The sequence below is a fragment of the Mytilus galloprovincialis genome, chromosome 12 (genome assembly GCF_965363235.1).
Source record: "Mytilus galloprovincialis chromosome 12, xbMytGall1.hap1.1, whole genome shotgun sequence".
Lineage (NCBI taxonomy): Eukaryota > Metazoa > Mollusca > Bivalvia > Mytilida > Mytilidae > Mytilus > Mytilus galloprovincialis.
This window is the reverse complement of record NC_134849.1, coordinates 64,960,231-64,974,764: the sequence shown is the minus strand read 5'-3', so window position 1 is coordinate 64,974,764 and position 14,534 is coordinate 64,960,231. Positions and strand designations below refer to the sequence as shown.

Below are 14,534 nucleotides of genomic sequence, written 5' to 3'. Positions count from 1 at the left end.
TTTATCTTTTTCAGATGTAGATGGATGCAGCTATGTCTTCTTTGACTTTGGAATTTTTGAAGTACAGCTTCTGGTAGGTATATTCTTCTTAGCAGGCATTACTCTCCCATATGAATGATCGTCCTTTGTGCTTTGAACAAATGCCGTATTAAGTTTGGGATCAAGTTGTCCTTTTTGATATCGGTCTTTAAATTTACTTTGTTCCTTTTCTTCCACATGATCCTTAATTTTCTGTCCGGTTTGTTGTAAATTTTTCTTTTTCCTTTCTGGAGTATTTTGGTATACTTTGTTCCGTTCACACTCCCTTTGCATCTGCTCTAAGTGTTTAAATGAACCTTGTGATATTTTAAAACCAATACATTCTGCTTTTTGTTTCCAGGAATTAGCTATACCATTATTCAAAGTGTGAATTATTGCTGATGCCCTCCCTTCAAAATTTCTAGAAAAGTTCACATTTTTTGGTAAGGATACACTTAGTGCTCTGTTAACGGCTTCACATTTTTGAGTGTTGAAATTAAATTTCATTTTCATTAATGCTTCCTCACTAAGTTTCATTTTTAAAAGTTCCTGCATTATTAATTTGTCATTGTCATCCATATTCAGGTTGGTTAACTTGTTTGCACCCAAGTACATGGATCTCAGCCACCAACAGTTTGTGTGACCACCACCACACACGTATGAGCTAGTGGGACATTTAGAGCAGTCACCGGTATAACACCGCACAGTAGCATCAAGCACTCTAGGTAAGCATTTTTTAATCTTTTCCAAATTTCCACAGTTTTCTTTCCACATTTCATTGAAAACTAAGCTACATCTGGCTTTCAAATCTTGACTTAAAACTTTCTGTCCTTGTTTTTTCTTTTCACGTGTCGAACCATAAAACATGTTCAAACTAAAATTTGCAGAATTACTTTGTCGAAACTGTGATCTTCCGAGATGAATTGGGTCAGCTTGGCGTTCAACTTTCCACAACGGGTGTAAAACTTTGAGTGCATCATTTATACCTTCTGCTCCACGTCCGTCTCCATCTGTAACTGCATACTTTACCAGCACATTTTGCCTATCAATCTGAAGTCCAATTTCTTTACCCATGAGATATTCACTTAAAGGGTTGGTTGGCTTAACATTGGCTGTACATGTACCAGCATGTCCATCTGGACAGGTTACATTAAGTCCCTTTCCTTTAAGCCAAGAACCTGTCCAGCAAAGTTTATTGTGAAAAACTGATGCAACAATGAACTTATGGTCAGTCACTTGCTCACATGCCAATGATATTGCCTGGGAAGCATTTTGTCCGGGTTTTTTTGTGCTTACTATATGCATACTGTTATAACGCGTGTCGATTGCTACAGGAATATGTGACGGCTCTTTTACACCACGAATTCTGTTAACTTCTTTCACAGTTTCAAGTTTTTTCTTCATATCATTGTCATTTAACTCTTTAATCTCATTCGCAACAAAATTAGAATGCCTCTGCAGTGTTCTTTTAGTGGGTGGTGGTATATTTAGTCCTGCGGCCATCAGAAATCTTCCTCTTTTTATTCCAATAGGAGTCTCCTGTAAGGCAGATACAAGCATGCGGGTTAACTCTCCAGGGTTAGGTCCACGTTTTGGAGTTTTAATTTCATCGAACAGGTTAACACATGGTGATGTAAACTTGCATTCTGTACATTTATATATGCACTTTACACAAGATCCATACTTAATTAACTTTGTCAGTTCAAAGTTTGGGTTATCACATTTAATGTCTTGTAAATTGTGAAATTTAACAACTACATTAAGTAGCAGAGTAACTTTATTCATCTTAACAACTCTATATGACTCATCTGTAACATGTGTTTCATCATGAGACTCAGATTTAGCTTCTTCTTTCAGAACCTTCAAACATTTTGGCTGTGGACGTAATAACTTGGCAGATCCAGGATTTCCCTCGACATCTGGTAAACTGTAGGAGGTGCCGTCTTGACCGGATTTAGCTACAAGTGAGAACTTCTCTGCATCTAGCCTCTTCCATTGTGTATTAGATGAACTTGGCTGACTGTTTGAAGACTGTGTTTCATGCTTTATTCCCTTGTTATGGGGTCTGTTACCCGCTTTGAAGCAAGATTTACGTCGATTTTTGCCACCTTTCATGTTAATTTACAGTACCATTGACTGATAATTTATGATGTTCTACATTTTCTTGCATTATTTATATCACTGGAAGATGCTGTCAGCTTCCTTGACACAATTTTGCCACTAATTGCTGACAGTGACACTTTTATGGGGATTTACAGGTGCTGGACAGTGTATTCTAAGAGATCATGTGTGTGTACAGTAGGGCTTACATTTTATTGGATTACCACTAATTGCATTACCATGTAAACTACTGCTTTTCATATATGATAAGGAACTTATTTGCCTTCATAGATATACATTTTTTGTAAGTTTTTCACTTTTAACTTCTTTCCTTTTGTAATTCCTATAAAAAAAATAAGGATTTTTTATTTTTTTAATTAAAAAATGATTTTAATTAAAAAAAATTTCATTAAAATTTAATTTTTACTAAATTTGTATACAATGAATGAATTTATCTACCATGTGCAATTTACAGAATGTAAATATCTTTTCAAATAAAAATGTTGTGCTGATTTTAAGCAAATTTACTTCATGAATATATGATTTTATCCGACCAATTTTCTGATATTTGAGGAGAAATGAGATGTTATAGATAAGGATCAATAACTCTGTAACTGTTCGATGAAATTTATTAAAACTTTTCAGAATAACTACTGAGATGTATATCTTTATTTTAAAAGTAAAGTTTTAAGTCTGGAACAAAAGTTAAAGTCTGACAGGAATAGGATCCCAGTTACGGTAACCAGTCCGGTACCCACGAATGTAGTTCTTAAAAAAAAACTATAACTTTTCTCTAAAATGGTGTAGTGTCATTATTACACAAGTTCTGAAACTGAATGTAGATTTATTTGAAAGGGTAGGCTTTCTAGTTTGAATTTCTGTAAAAAAAATGTTTGATTTAAATAAAATCTGGCGTCAGTGCATGGAGTAAATTGTCTAAATTCTAGCCTTTATTCTTCACCGGAAGTAGACTGAGTGACCCTGTTGTCAATCAAAACAAAATTTTGCAACGGAATGCCGGTCATGAGGCACTGAGATTGCACTCAGAAACTTGGAACCTAATGCCTAACATGAAACAGAAGTCCCAAGGTGGCTATCAAAATTATTTAACGAACAGCACCCCATTTATTTACTATGACTTTCAATGTGTTCCAATGGGGCAAATAACTGGGTCCCCGTTCCTGTCAGAAGGCATATATTGAACACTTCAATCTACAACTGTAAGCTTATTTTTCGAGTTACATGGATGAAATTTTGCTACAAACTTCAAAATTTAATAAGGAAAACAATGGTGTAATTATTTTTTAAATTTGAATTAAACTTTTTAAATTAAATTGAAATTTAAATTTATGAAATTTTAAAAAAGTTTTTTTTTCATTTGAAAGTTTAAAAAGAGGTCACAGTGAGGTTATTTGCTGGAAATTTAAATTCATACACTTGTAAGTTAAAATGGAGGGATTTTTTGAAAAATATAGGCAAAAAATAATAGAAAAGAGCCACCTGGCAAGAAACCATGAATGCTTTTTATGGGATCAGGGAACATCAAAAGATGGAAAATATGGGCTTATTTCTTTTCTAGATCCTATTTCTGGTACCTGGAAAAAGAAAAAAGCCCATAGATTCAGTTACATGGTTTATAACAATTATTTAGAGTTAAATAAAACATTTGATGCCAGTCATTTGTGCCATAATAGTTTGTGTGTGAATGCGGCTCACATTAATTTAGAGCCGCATCACATAAATAACAACAGGATTTATTGTAAGCACCGCAATTCTTGCCAGGGCCATGCCAATTATCCAGATTGCCGCCTGGATTTATTTTTAGAAGATATTTAAGGGGTAGGGCTATAGCTTATATATAAAGAATTTTGACTAAATGTACAACAATTTTAGACTCTTTTTGAAAGATTTGGTGGTCCTTAAAAGAACCTTTAATTTTGTCTTTATCTTTTTCAGATGTAGATGGATGCAGCTATGTCTTCTTTGACTTTGGAATTTTTGAAGTACAGCTTCTGGTAGGTATATTCTTCTTAGCAGGCATTACTCTCCCATATGAATGATCGTCCTTTGTGCTTTGAACAAATGCCGTATTAAGTTTGGGATCAAGTTGTCCTTTTTGATATCGGTCTTTAAATTTACTTTGTTCCTTTTCTTCCACATGATCCTTAATTTTCTGTCCGGTTTGTTGTAAATTTTTCTTTTTCCTTTCTGGAGTATTTTGGTATACTTTGTTCCGTTCACACTCCCTTTGCATCTGCTCTAAGTGTTTAAATGAACCTTGTGATATTTTAAAACCAATACATTCTGCTTTTTGTTTCCAGGAATTAGCTATACCATTATTCAAAGTGTGAATTATTGCTGATGCCCTCCCTTCAAAATTTCTAGAAAAGTTCACATTTTTTGGTAAGGATACACTTAGTGCTCTGTTAACGGCTTCACATTTTTGAGTGTTGAAATTAAATTTCATTTTCATTAATGCTTCCTCACTAAGTTTCATTTTTAAAAGTTCCTGCATTATTAATTTGTCATTGTCATCCATATTCAGGTTGGTTAACTTGTTTGCACCCAAGTACATGGATCTCAGCCACCAACAGTTTGTGTGACCACCACCACACACGTATGAGCTAGTGGGACATTTAGAGCAGTCACCGGTATAACACCGCACAGTAGCATCAAGCACTCTAGGTAAGCATTTTTTAATCTTTTCCAAATTTCCACAGTTTTCTTTCCACATTTCATTGAAAACTAAGCTACATCTGGCTTTCAAATCTTGACTTAAAACTTTCTGTCCTTGTTTTTTCTTTTCACGTGTCGAACCATAAAACATGTTCAAACTAAAATTTGCAGAATTACTTTGTCGAAACTGTGATCTTCCGAGATGAATTGGGTCAGCTTGGCGTTCAACTTTCCACAACGGGTGTAAAACTTTGAGTGCATCATTTATACCTTCTGCTCCACGTCCGTCTCCATCTGTAACTGCATACTTTACCAGCACATTTTGCCTATCAATCTGAAGTCCAATTTCTTTACCCATGAGATATTCACTTAAAGGGTTGGTTGGCTTAACATTGGCTGTACATGTACCAGCATGTCCATCTGGACAGGTTACATTAAGTCCCTTTCCTTTAAGCCAAGAACCTGTCCAGCAAAGTTTATTGTGAAAAACTGATGCAACAATGAACTTATGGTCAGTCACTTGCTCACATGCCAATGATATTGCCTGGGAAGCATTTTGTCCGGGTTTTTTTGTGCTTACTATATGCATACTGTTATAACGCGTGTCGATTGCTACAGGAATATGTGACGGCTCTTTTACACCACGAATTCTGTTAACTTCTTTCACAGTTTCAAGTTTTTTCTTCATATCATTGTCATTTAACTCTTTAATCTCATTCGCAACAAAATTAGAATGCCTCTGCAGTGTTCTTTTAGTGGGTGGTGGTATATTTAGTCCTGCGGCCATCAGAAATCTTCCTCTTTTTATTCCAATAGGAGTCTCCTGTAAGGCAGATACAAGCATGCGGGTTAACTCTCCAGGGTTAGGTCCACGTTTTGGAGTTTTAATTTCATCGAACAGGTTAACACATGGTGATGTAAACTTGCATTCTGTACATTTATATATGCACTTTACACAAGATCCATACTTAATTAACTTTGTCAGTTCAAAGTTTGGGTTATCACATTTAATGTCTTGTAAATTGTGAAATTTAACAACTACATTAAGTAGCAGAGTAACTTTATTCATCTTAACAACTCTATATGACTCATCTGTAACATGTGTTTCATCATGAGACTCAGATTTAGCTTCTTCTTTCAGAACCTTCAAACATTTTGGCTGTGGACGTAATAACTTGGCAGATCCAGGATTTCCCTCGACATCTGGTAAACTGTAGGAGGTGCCGTCTTGACCGGATTTAGCTACAAGTGAGAACTTCTCTGCATCTAGCCTCTTCCATTGTGTATTAGATGAACTTGGCTCACTGTTTGAAGACTGTGTTTCATGCTTTATTCCCTTGTTATGGGGTCTGTTACCCGCTTTGAAGCAAGATTTACGTCGATTTTTGCCACCTTTCATGTTAATTTACAGTACCATTGACTGATAATTTATGATGTTCTACATTTTCTTGCATTATTTATATCACTGGAAGATGCTGTCAGCTTCCTTGACACAATTTTGCCACTAATTGCTGACAGTGACACTTTTATGGGGATTTACAGGTGCTGGACAGTGTATTCTAAGAGATCATGTGTGTGTACAGTAGGGCTTACATTTTATTGGATTACCACTAATTGCATTACCATGTAAACTACTGCTTTTCATATATGATAAGGAACTTATTTGCCTTCATAGATATACATTTTTTGTAAGTTTTTCACTTTTAACTTCTTTCCTTTTGTAATTCCTATAAAAAAAATAAGGATTTTTTATTTTTTTAATTAAAAAATGATTTTAATTAAAAAAAATTTCATTAAAATTTAATTTTTACTAAATTTGTATACAATGAATGAATTTATCTACCATGTGCAATTTACAGAATGTAAATATCTTTTCAAATAAAAATGTTGTGCTGATTTTAAGCAAATTTACTTCATGAATATATGATTTTATCCGACCAATTTTCTGATATTTGAGGAGAAATGAGATGTTATAGATAAGGATCAATAACTCTGTAACTGTTCGATGAAATTTATTAAAACTTTTCAGAATAACTACTGAGATGTATATCTTTATTTTAAAAGTAAAGTTTTAAGTCTGGAACAAAAGTTAAAGTCTGACAGAAGGCATATATTGAACACTTCAATCTACAACTGTAAGCTTATTTTTCGAGTTACATGGATGAAATTTTGCTACAAACTTCAAAATTTAATAAGGAAAACAATGGTGTAATTATTTTTTAAATTTGAATTAAACTTTTTAAATTAAATTGAAATTTAAATTTATGAAATTTTAAAAAAGTTTTTTTTTCATTTGAAAGTTTAAAAAGAGGTCACAGTGAGGTTATTTGCTGGAAATTTAAATTCATACACTTGTAAGTTAAAATGGAGGGATTTTTTGAAAAATATAGGCAAAAAATAATAGAAAAGAGCCACCTGGCAAGAAACCATGAATGCTTTTTATGGGATCAGGGAACATCAAAAGATGGAAAATATGGGCTTATTTCTTTTCTAGATCCTATTTCTGGTACCTGGAAAAAGAAAAAAGCCCATAGATTCAGTTACATGGTTTATAACAATTATTTAGAGTTAAATAAATCATTTGATGCCAGTCATTTGTGCCATAATAGTTTGTGTGTGAATGCGGCTCACATTAATTTAGAGCCGCATCACATAAATAACAACAGGATTTATTGTAAGCACCGCAATTCTTGCCAGGGCCATGCCAATTATCCAGATTGCCGCCTGGATTTATTTTTAGAAGATATTTAAGGGGTAGGGCTATAGCTTATATATAAAGAATTTTGACTAAATGTACAACAATTTTAGACTCTTTTTGAAAGATTTGGTGGTCCTTAAAAGAACCTTTAATTTTGTCTTTATCTTTTTCAGATGTAGATGGATGCAGCTATGTCTTCTTTGACTTTGGAATTTTTGAAGTACAGCTTCTGGTAGGTATATTCTTCTTAGCAGGCATTACTCTCCCATATGAATGATCGTCCTTTGTGCTTTGAACAAATGCCGTATTAAGTTTGGGATCAAGTTGTCCTTTTTGATATCGGTCTTTAAATTTACTTTGTTCCTTTTCTTCCACATGATCCTTAATTTTCTGTCCGGTTTGTTGTAAATTTTTCTTTTTCCTTTCTGGAGTATTTTGGTATACTTTGTTCCGTTCACACTCCCTTTGCATCTGCTCTAAGTGTTTAAATGAACCTTGTGATATTTTAAAACCAATACATTCTGCTTTTTGTTTCCAGGAATTAGCTATACCATTATTCAAAGTGTGAATTATTGCTGATGCCCTCCCTTCAAAATTTCTAGAAAAGTTCACATTTTTTGGTAAGGATACACTTAGTGCTCTGTTAACGGCTTCACATTTTTGAGTGTTGAAATTAAATTTCATTTTCATTAATGCTTCCTCACTAAGTTTCATTTTTAAAAGTTCCTGCATTATTAATTTGTCATTGTCATCCATATTCAGGTTGGTTAACTTGTTTGCACCCAAGTACATGGATCTCAGCCACCAACAGTTTGTGTGACCACCACCACACACGTATGAGCTAGTGGGACATTTAGAGCAGTCACCGGTATAACACCGCACAGTAGCATCAAGCACTCTAGGTAAGCACTTTTTAATCTTTTCCAAATTTCCACAGTTTTCTTTCCACATTTCATTGAAAACTAAGCTACATCTGGCTTTCAAATCTTGACTTAAAACTTTCTGTCCTTGTTTTTTCTTTTCACGTGTCGAACCATAAAACATGTTCAAACTAAAATTTGCAGAATTACTTTGTCGAAACTGTGATCTTCCGAGATGAATTGGGTCAGCTTGGCGTTCAACTTTCCACAACGGGTGTAAAACTTTGAGTGCATCATTTATACCTTCTGCTCCACGTCCGTCTCCATCTGTAACTGCATACTTTACCAGCACATTTTGCCTATCAATCTGAAGTCCAATTTCTTTACCCATGAGATATTCACTTAAAGGGTTGGTTGGCTTAACATTGGCTGTACATGTACCAGCATGTCCATCTGGACAGGTTACATTAAGTCCCTTTCCTTTAAGCCAAGAACCTGTCCAGCAAAGTTTATTGTGAAAAACTGATGCAACAATGAACTTATGGTCAGTCACTTGCTCACATGCCAATGATATTGCCTGGGAAGCATTTTGTCCGGGTTTTTTTGTGCTTACTATATGCATACTGTTATAACGCGTGTCGATTGCTACAGGAATATGTGACGGCTCTTTTACACCACGAATTCTGTTAACTTCTTTCACAGTTTCAAGTTTTTTCTTCATATCATTGTCATTTAACTCTTTAATCTCATTCGCAACAAAATTAGAATGCCTCTGCAGTGTTCTTTTAGTGGGTGGTGGTATATTTAGTCCTGCGGCCATCAGAAATCTTCCTCTTTTTATTCCAATAGGAGTCTCCTGTAAGGCAGATACAAGCATGCGGGTTAACTCTCCAGGGTTAGGTCCACGTTTTGGAGTTTTAATTTCATCGAACAGGTTAACACATGGTGATGTAAACTTGCATTCTGTACATTTATATATGCACTTTACACAAGATCCATACTTAATTAACTTTGTCAGTTCAAAGTTTGGGTTATCACATTTAATGTCTTGTAAATTGTGAAATTTAACAACTACATTAAGTAGCAGAGTAACTTTATTCATCTTAACAACTCTATATGACTCATCTGTAACATGTGTTTCATCATGAGACTCAGATTTAGCTTCTTCTTTCAGAACCTTCAAACATTTTGGCTGTGGACGTAATAACTTGGCAGATCCAGGATTTCCCTCGACATCTGGTAAACTGTAGGAGGTGCCGTCTTGACCGGATTTAGCTACAAGTGAGAACTTCTCTGCATCTAGCCTCTTCCATTGTGTATTAGATGAACTTGGCTGACTGTTTGAAGACTGTGTTTCATGCTTTATTCCCTTGTTATGGGGTCTGTTACCCGCTTTGAAGCAAGATTTACGTCGATTTTTGCCACCTTTCATGTTAATTTACAGTACCATTGACTGATAATTTATGATGTTCTACATTTTCTTGCATTATTTATATCACTGGAAGATGCTGTCAGCTTCCTTGACACAATTTTGCCACTAATTGCTGACAGTGACACTTTTATGGGGATTTACAGGTGCTGGACAGTGTATTCTAAGAGATCATGTGTGTGTACAGTAGGGCTTACATTTTATTGGATTACCACTAATTGCATTACCATGTAAACTACTGCTTTTCATATATGATAAGGAACTTATTTGCCTTCATAGATATACATTTTTTGTAAGTTTTTCACTTTTAACTTCTTTCCTTTTGTAATTCCTATAAAAAAAATAAGGATTTTTTATTTTTTTAATTAAAAAATGATTTTAATTAAAAAAAATTTCATTAAAATTTAATTTTTACTAAATTTGTATACAATGAATGAATTTATCTACCATGTGCAATTTACAGAATGTAAATATCTTTTCAAATAAAAATGTTGTGCTGATTTTAAGCAAATTTACTTCATGAATATATGATTTTATCCGACCAATTTTCTGATATTTGAGGAGAAATGAGATGTTATAGATAAGGATCAATAACTCTGTAACTGTTCGATGAAATTTATTAAAACTTTTCAGAATAACTACTGAGATGTATATCTTTATTTTAAAAGTAAAGTTTTAAGTCTGGAACAAAAGTTAAAGTCTGACAGGAATAGGATCCCAGTTACGGTAACCAGTCCGGTACCCACGAATGTAGTTCTTAAAAAAAAACTATAACTTTTCTCTAAAATGGTGTAGTGTCATTATTACACAAGTTCTGAAACTGAATGTAGATTTATTTGAAAGGGTAGGCTTTCTAGTTTGAATTTCTGTAAAAAAAATGTTTGATTTAAATAAAATCTGGCGTCAGTGCATGGAGTAAATTGTCTAAATTCTAGCCTTTATTCTTCACCGGAAGTAGACTGAGTGACCCTGTTGTCAATCAAAACAAAATTTTGCAACGGAATGCCGGTCATGAGGCACTGAGATTGCACTCAGAAACTTGGAACCTAATGCCTAACATGAAACAGAAGTCCCAAGGTGGCTATCAAAATTATTTAACGAACAGCACCCCATTTATTTACTATGACTTTCAATGTGTTCCAATGGGGCAAATAACTGGGTCCCCTTCCTGTCAGAAGGCATATATTGAACACTTCAATCTACAACTGTAAGCTTATTTTTCGAGTTACATGGATGAAATTTTGCTACAAACTTCAAAATTTAATAAGGAAAACAATGGTGTAATTATTTTTTAAATTTGAATTAAACTTTTTAAATTAAATTGAAATTTAAATTTATGAAATTTTAAAAAAGTTTTTTTTTCATTTGAAAGTTTAAAAAGAGGTCACAGTGAGGTTATTTGCTGGAAATTTAAATTCATACACTTGTAAGTTAAAATGGAGGGATTTTTTGAAAAATATAGGCAAAAAATAATAGAAAAGAGCCACCTGGCAAGAAACCATGAATGCTTTTTATGGGATCAGGGAACATCAAAAGATGGAAAATATGGGCTTATTTCTTTTCTAGATCCTATTTCTGGTACCTGGAAAAAGAAAAAAGCCCATAGATTCAGTTACATGGTTTATAACAATTATTTAGAGTTAAATAAAACATTTGATGCCAGTCATTTGTGCCATAATAGTTTGTGTGTGAATGCGGCTCACATTAATTTAGAGCCGCATCACATAAATAACAACAGGATTTATTGTAAGCACCGCAATTCTTGCCAGGGCCATGCCAATTATCCAGATTGCCGCCTGGATTTATTTTTAGAAGATATTTAAGGGGTAGGGCTATAGCTTATATATAAAGAATTTTGACTAAATGTACAACAATTTTAGACTCTTTTTGAAAGATTTGGTGGTCCTTAAAAGAACCTTTAATTTTGTCTTTATCTTTTTCAGATGTAGATGGATGCAGCTATGTCTTCTTTGACTTTGGAATTTTTGAAGTACAGCTTCTGGTAGGTATATTCTTCTTAGCAGGCATTACTCTCCCATATGAATGATCGTCCTTTGTGCTTTGAACAAATGCCGTATTAAGTTTGGGATCAAGTTGTCCTTTTTGATATCGGTCTTTAAATTTACTTTGTTCCTTTTCTTCCACATGATCCTTAATTTTCTGTCCGGTTTGTTGTAAATTTTTCTTTTTCCTTTCTGGAGTATTTTGGTATACTTTGTTCCGTTCACACTCCCTTTGCATCTGCTCTAAGTGTTTAAATGAACCTTGTGATATTTTAAAACCAATACATTCTGCTTTTTGTTTCCAGGAATTAGCTATACCATTATTCAAAGTGTGAATTATTGCTGATGCCCTCCCTTCAAAATTTCTAGAAAAGTTCACATTTTTTGGTAAGGATACACTTAGTGCTCTGTTAACGGCTTCACATTTTTGAGTGTTGAAATTAAATTTCATTTTCATTAATGCTTCCTCACTAAGTTTCATTTTTAAAAGTTCCTGCATTATTAATTTGTCATTGTCATCCATATTCAGGTTGGTTAACTTGTTTGCACCCAAGTACATGGATCTCAGCCACCAACAGTTTGTGTGACCACCACCACACACGTATGAGCTAGTGGGACATTTAGAGCAGTCACCGGTATAACACCGCACAGTAGCATCAAGCACTCTAGGTAAGCATTTTTTAATCTTTTCCAAATTTCCACAGTTTTCTTTCCACATTTCATTGAAAACTAAGCTACATCTGGCTTTCAAATCTTGACTTAAAACTTTCTGTCCTTGTTTTTTCTTTTCACGTGTCGAACCATAAAACATGTTCAAACTAAAATTTGCAGAATTACTTTGTCGAAACTGTGATCTTCCGAGATGAATTGGGTCAGCTTGGCGTTCAACTTTCCACAACGGGTGTAAAACTTTGAGTGCATCATTTATACCTTCTGCTCCACGTCCGTCTCCATCTGTAACTGCATACTTTACCAGCACATTTTGCCTATCAATCTGAAGTCCAATTTCTTTACCCATGAGATATTCACTTAAAGGGTTGGTTGGCTTAACATTGGCTGTACATGTACCAGCATGTCCATCTGGACAGGTTACATTAAGTCCCTTTCCTTTAAGCCAAGAACCTGTCCAGCAAAGTTTATTGTGAAAAACTGATGCAACAATGAACTTATGGTCAGTCACTTGCTCACATGCCAATGATATTGCCTGGGAAGCATTTTGTCCGGGTTTTTTTGTGCTTACTATATGCATACTGTTATAACGCGTGTCGATTGCTACAGGAATATGTGACGGCTCTTTTACACCACGAATTCTGTTAACTTCTTTCACAGTTTCAAGTTTTTTCTTCATATCATTGTCATTTAACTCTTTAATCTCATTCGCAACAAAATTAGAATGCCTCTGCAGTGTTCTTTTAGTGGGTGGTGGTATATTTAGTCCTGCGGCCATCAGAAATCTTCCTCTTTTTATTCCAATAGGAGTCTCCTGTAAGGCAGATACAAGCATGCGGGTTAACTCTCCAGGGTTAGGTCCACGTTTTGGAGTTTTAATTTCATCGAACAGGTTAACACATGGTGATGTAAACTTGCATTCTGTACATTTATATATGCACTTTACACAAGATCCATACTTAATTAACTTTGTCAGTTCAAAGTTTGGGTTATCACATTTAATGTCTTGTAAATTGTGAAATTTAACAACTACATTAAGTAGCAGAGTAACTTTATTCATCTTAACAACTCTATATGACTCATCTGTAACATGTGTTTCATCATGAGACTCAGATTTAGCTTCTTCTTTCAGAACCTTCAAACATTTTGGCTGTGGACGTAATAACTTGGCAGATCCAGGATTTCCCTCGACATCTGGTAAACTGTAGGAGGTGCCGTCTTGACCGGATTTAGCTACAAGTGAGAACTTCTCTGCATCTAGCCTCTTCCATTGTGTATTAGATGAACTTGGCTGACTGTTTGAAGACTGTGTTTCATGCTTTATTCCCTTGTTATGGGGTCTGTTACCCGCTTTGAAGCAAGATTTACGTCGATTTTTGCCACCTTTCATGTTAATTTACAGTACCATTGACTGATAATTTATGATGTTCTACATTTTCTTGCATTATTTATATCACTGGAAGATGCTGTCAGCTTCCTTGACACAATTTTGCCACTAATTGCTGACAGTGACACTTTTATGGGGATTTACAGGTGCTGGACAGTGTATTCTAAGAGATCATGTGTGTGTACAGTAGGGCTTACATTTTATTGGATTACCACTAATTGCATTACCATGTAAACTACTGCTTTTCATATATGATAAGGAACTTATTTGCCTTCATAGATATACATTTTTTGTAAGTTTTTCACTTTTAACTTCTTTCCTTTTGTAATTCCTATAAAAAAAATAAGGATTTTTTATTTTTTTAATTAAAAAATGATTTTAATTAAAAAAAATTTCATTAAAATTTAATTTTTACTAAATTTGTATACAATGAATGAATTTATCTACCATGTGCAATTTACAGAATGTAAATATCTTTTCAAATAAAAATGTTGTGCTGATTTTAAGCAAATTTACTTCATGAATATATGATTTTATCCGACCAATTTTCTGATATTTGAGGAGAAATGAGATGTTATAGATAAGGATCAATAACTCTGTAACTGTTCGATGAAATTTATTAAAACTTTTCAGAATAACTACTGAGATGTATATCTTTATTTTAAAAGTAAAGTTTTAAGTCTGGAACAAAAGT

General features: G+C 34.1%; 1 protein-coding gene and 4 long non-coding RNA genes across 5 annotated transcripts in view; all 5 read left to right on the top strand.

Moving 5' to 3' along the window:
• LOC143054573 (uncharacterized) overlaps nt 1-14,534 on the top strand; it is a 422,571-nt gene that overhangs the window by 141,464 nt on the left and 266,573 nt on the right. The gene's annotated exons all lie outside the window — the stretch shown is intronic.
• Nucleotides 13-2,471, top strand: LOC143053426 (uncharacterized). Its single transcript, XR_012971341.1, has 3 exons — nt 13-73; nt 604-743; nt 1,876-2,471. It is a non-coding gene; the product is annotated as an uncharacterized LOC143053426 (long non-coding RNA).
• On the top strand, nt 4,073-6,090 carry LOC143053425 (uncharacterized). Its single transcript, XR_012971340.1, has 3 exons — nt 4,073-4,133; nt 4,664-4,803; nt 5,936-6,090. It is a non-coding gene; the product is annotated as an uncharacterized LOC143053425 (long non-coding RNA).
• On the top strand, nt 7,664-10,122 carry LOC143053424 (uncharacterized). Its single transcript, XR_012971339.1, has 3 exons — nt 7,664-7,724; nt 8,255-8,394; nt 9,527-10,122. It is a non-coding gene; the product is annotated as an uncharacterized LOC143053424 (long non-coding RNA).
• On the top strand, nt 11,723-14,181 carry LOC143053423 (uncharacterized). Its single transcript, XR_012971338.1, has 3 exons — nt 11,723-11,783; nt 12,314-12,453; nt 13,586-14,181. It is a non-coding gene; the product is annotated as an uncharacterized LOC143053423 (long non-coding RNA).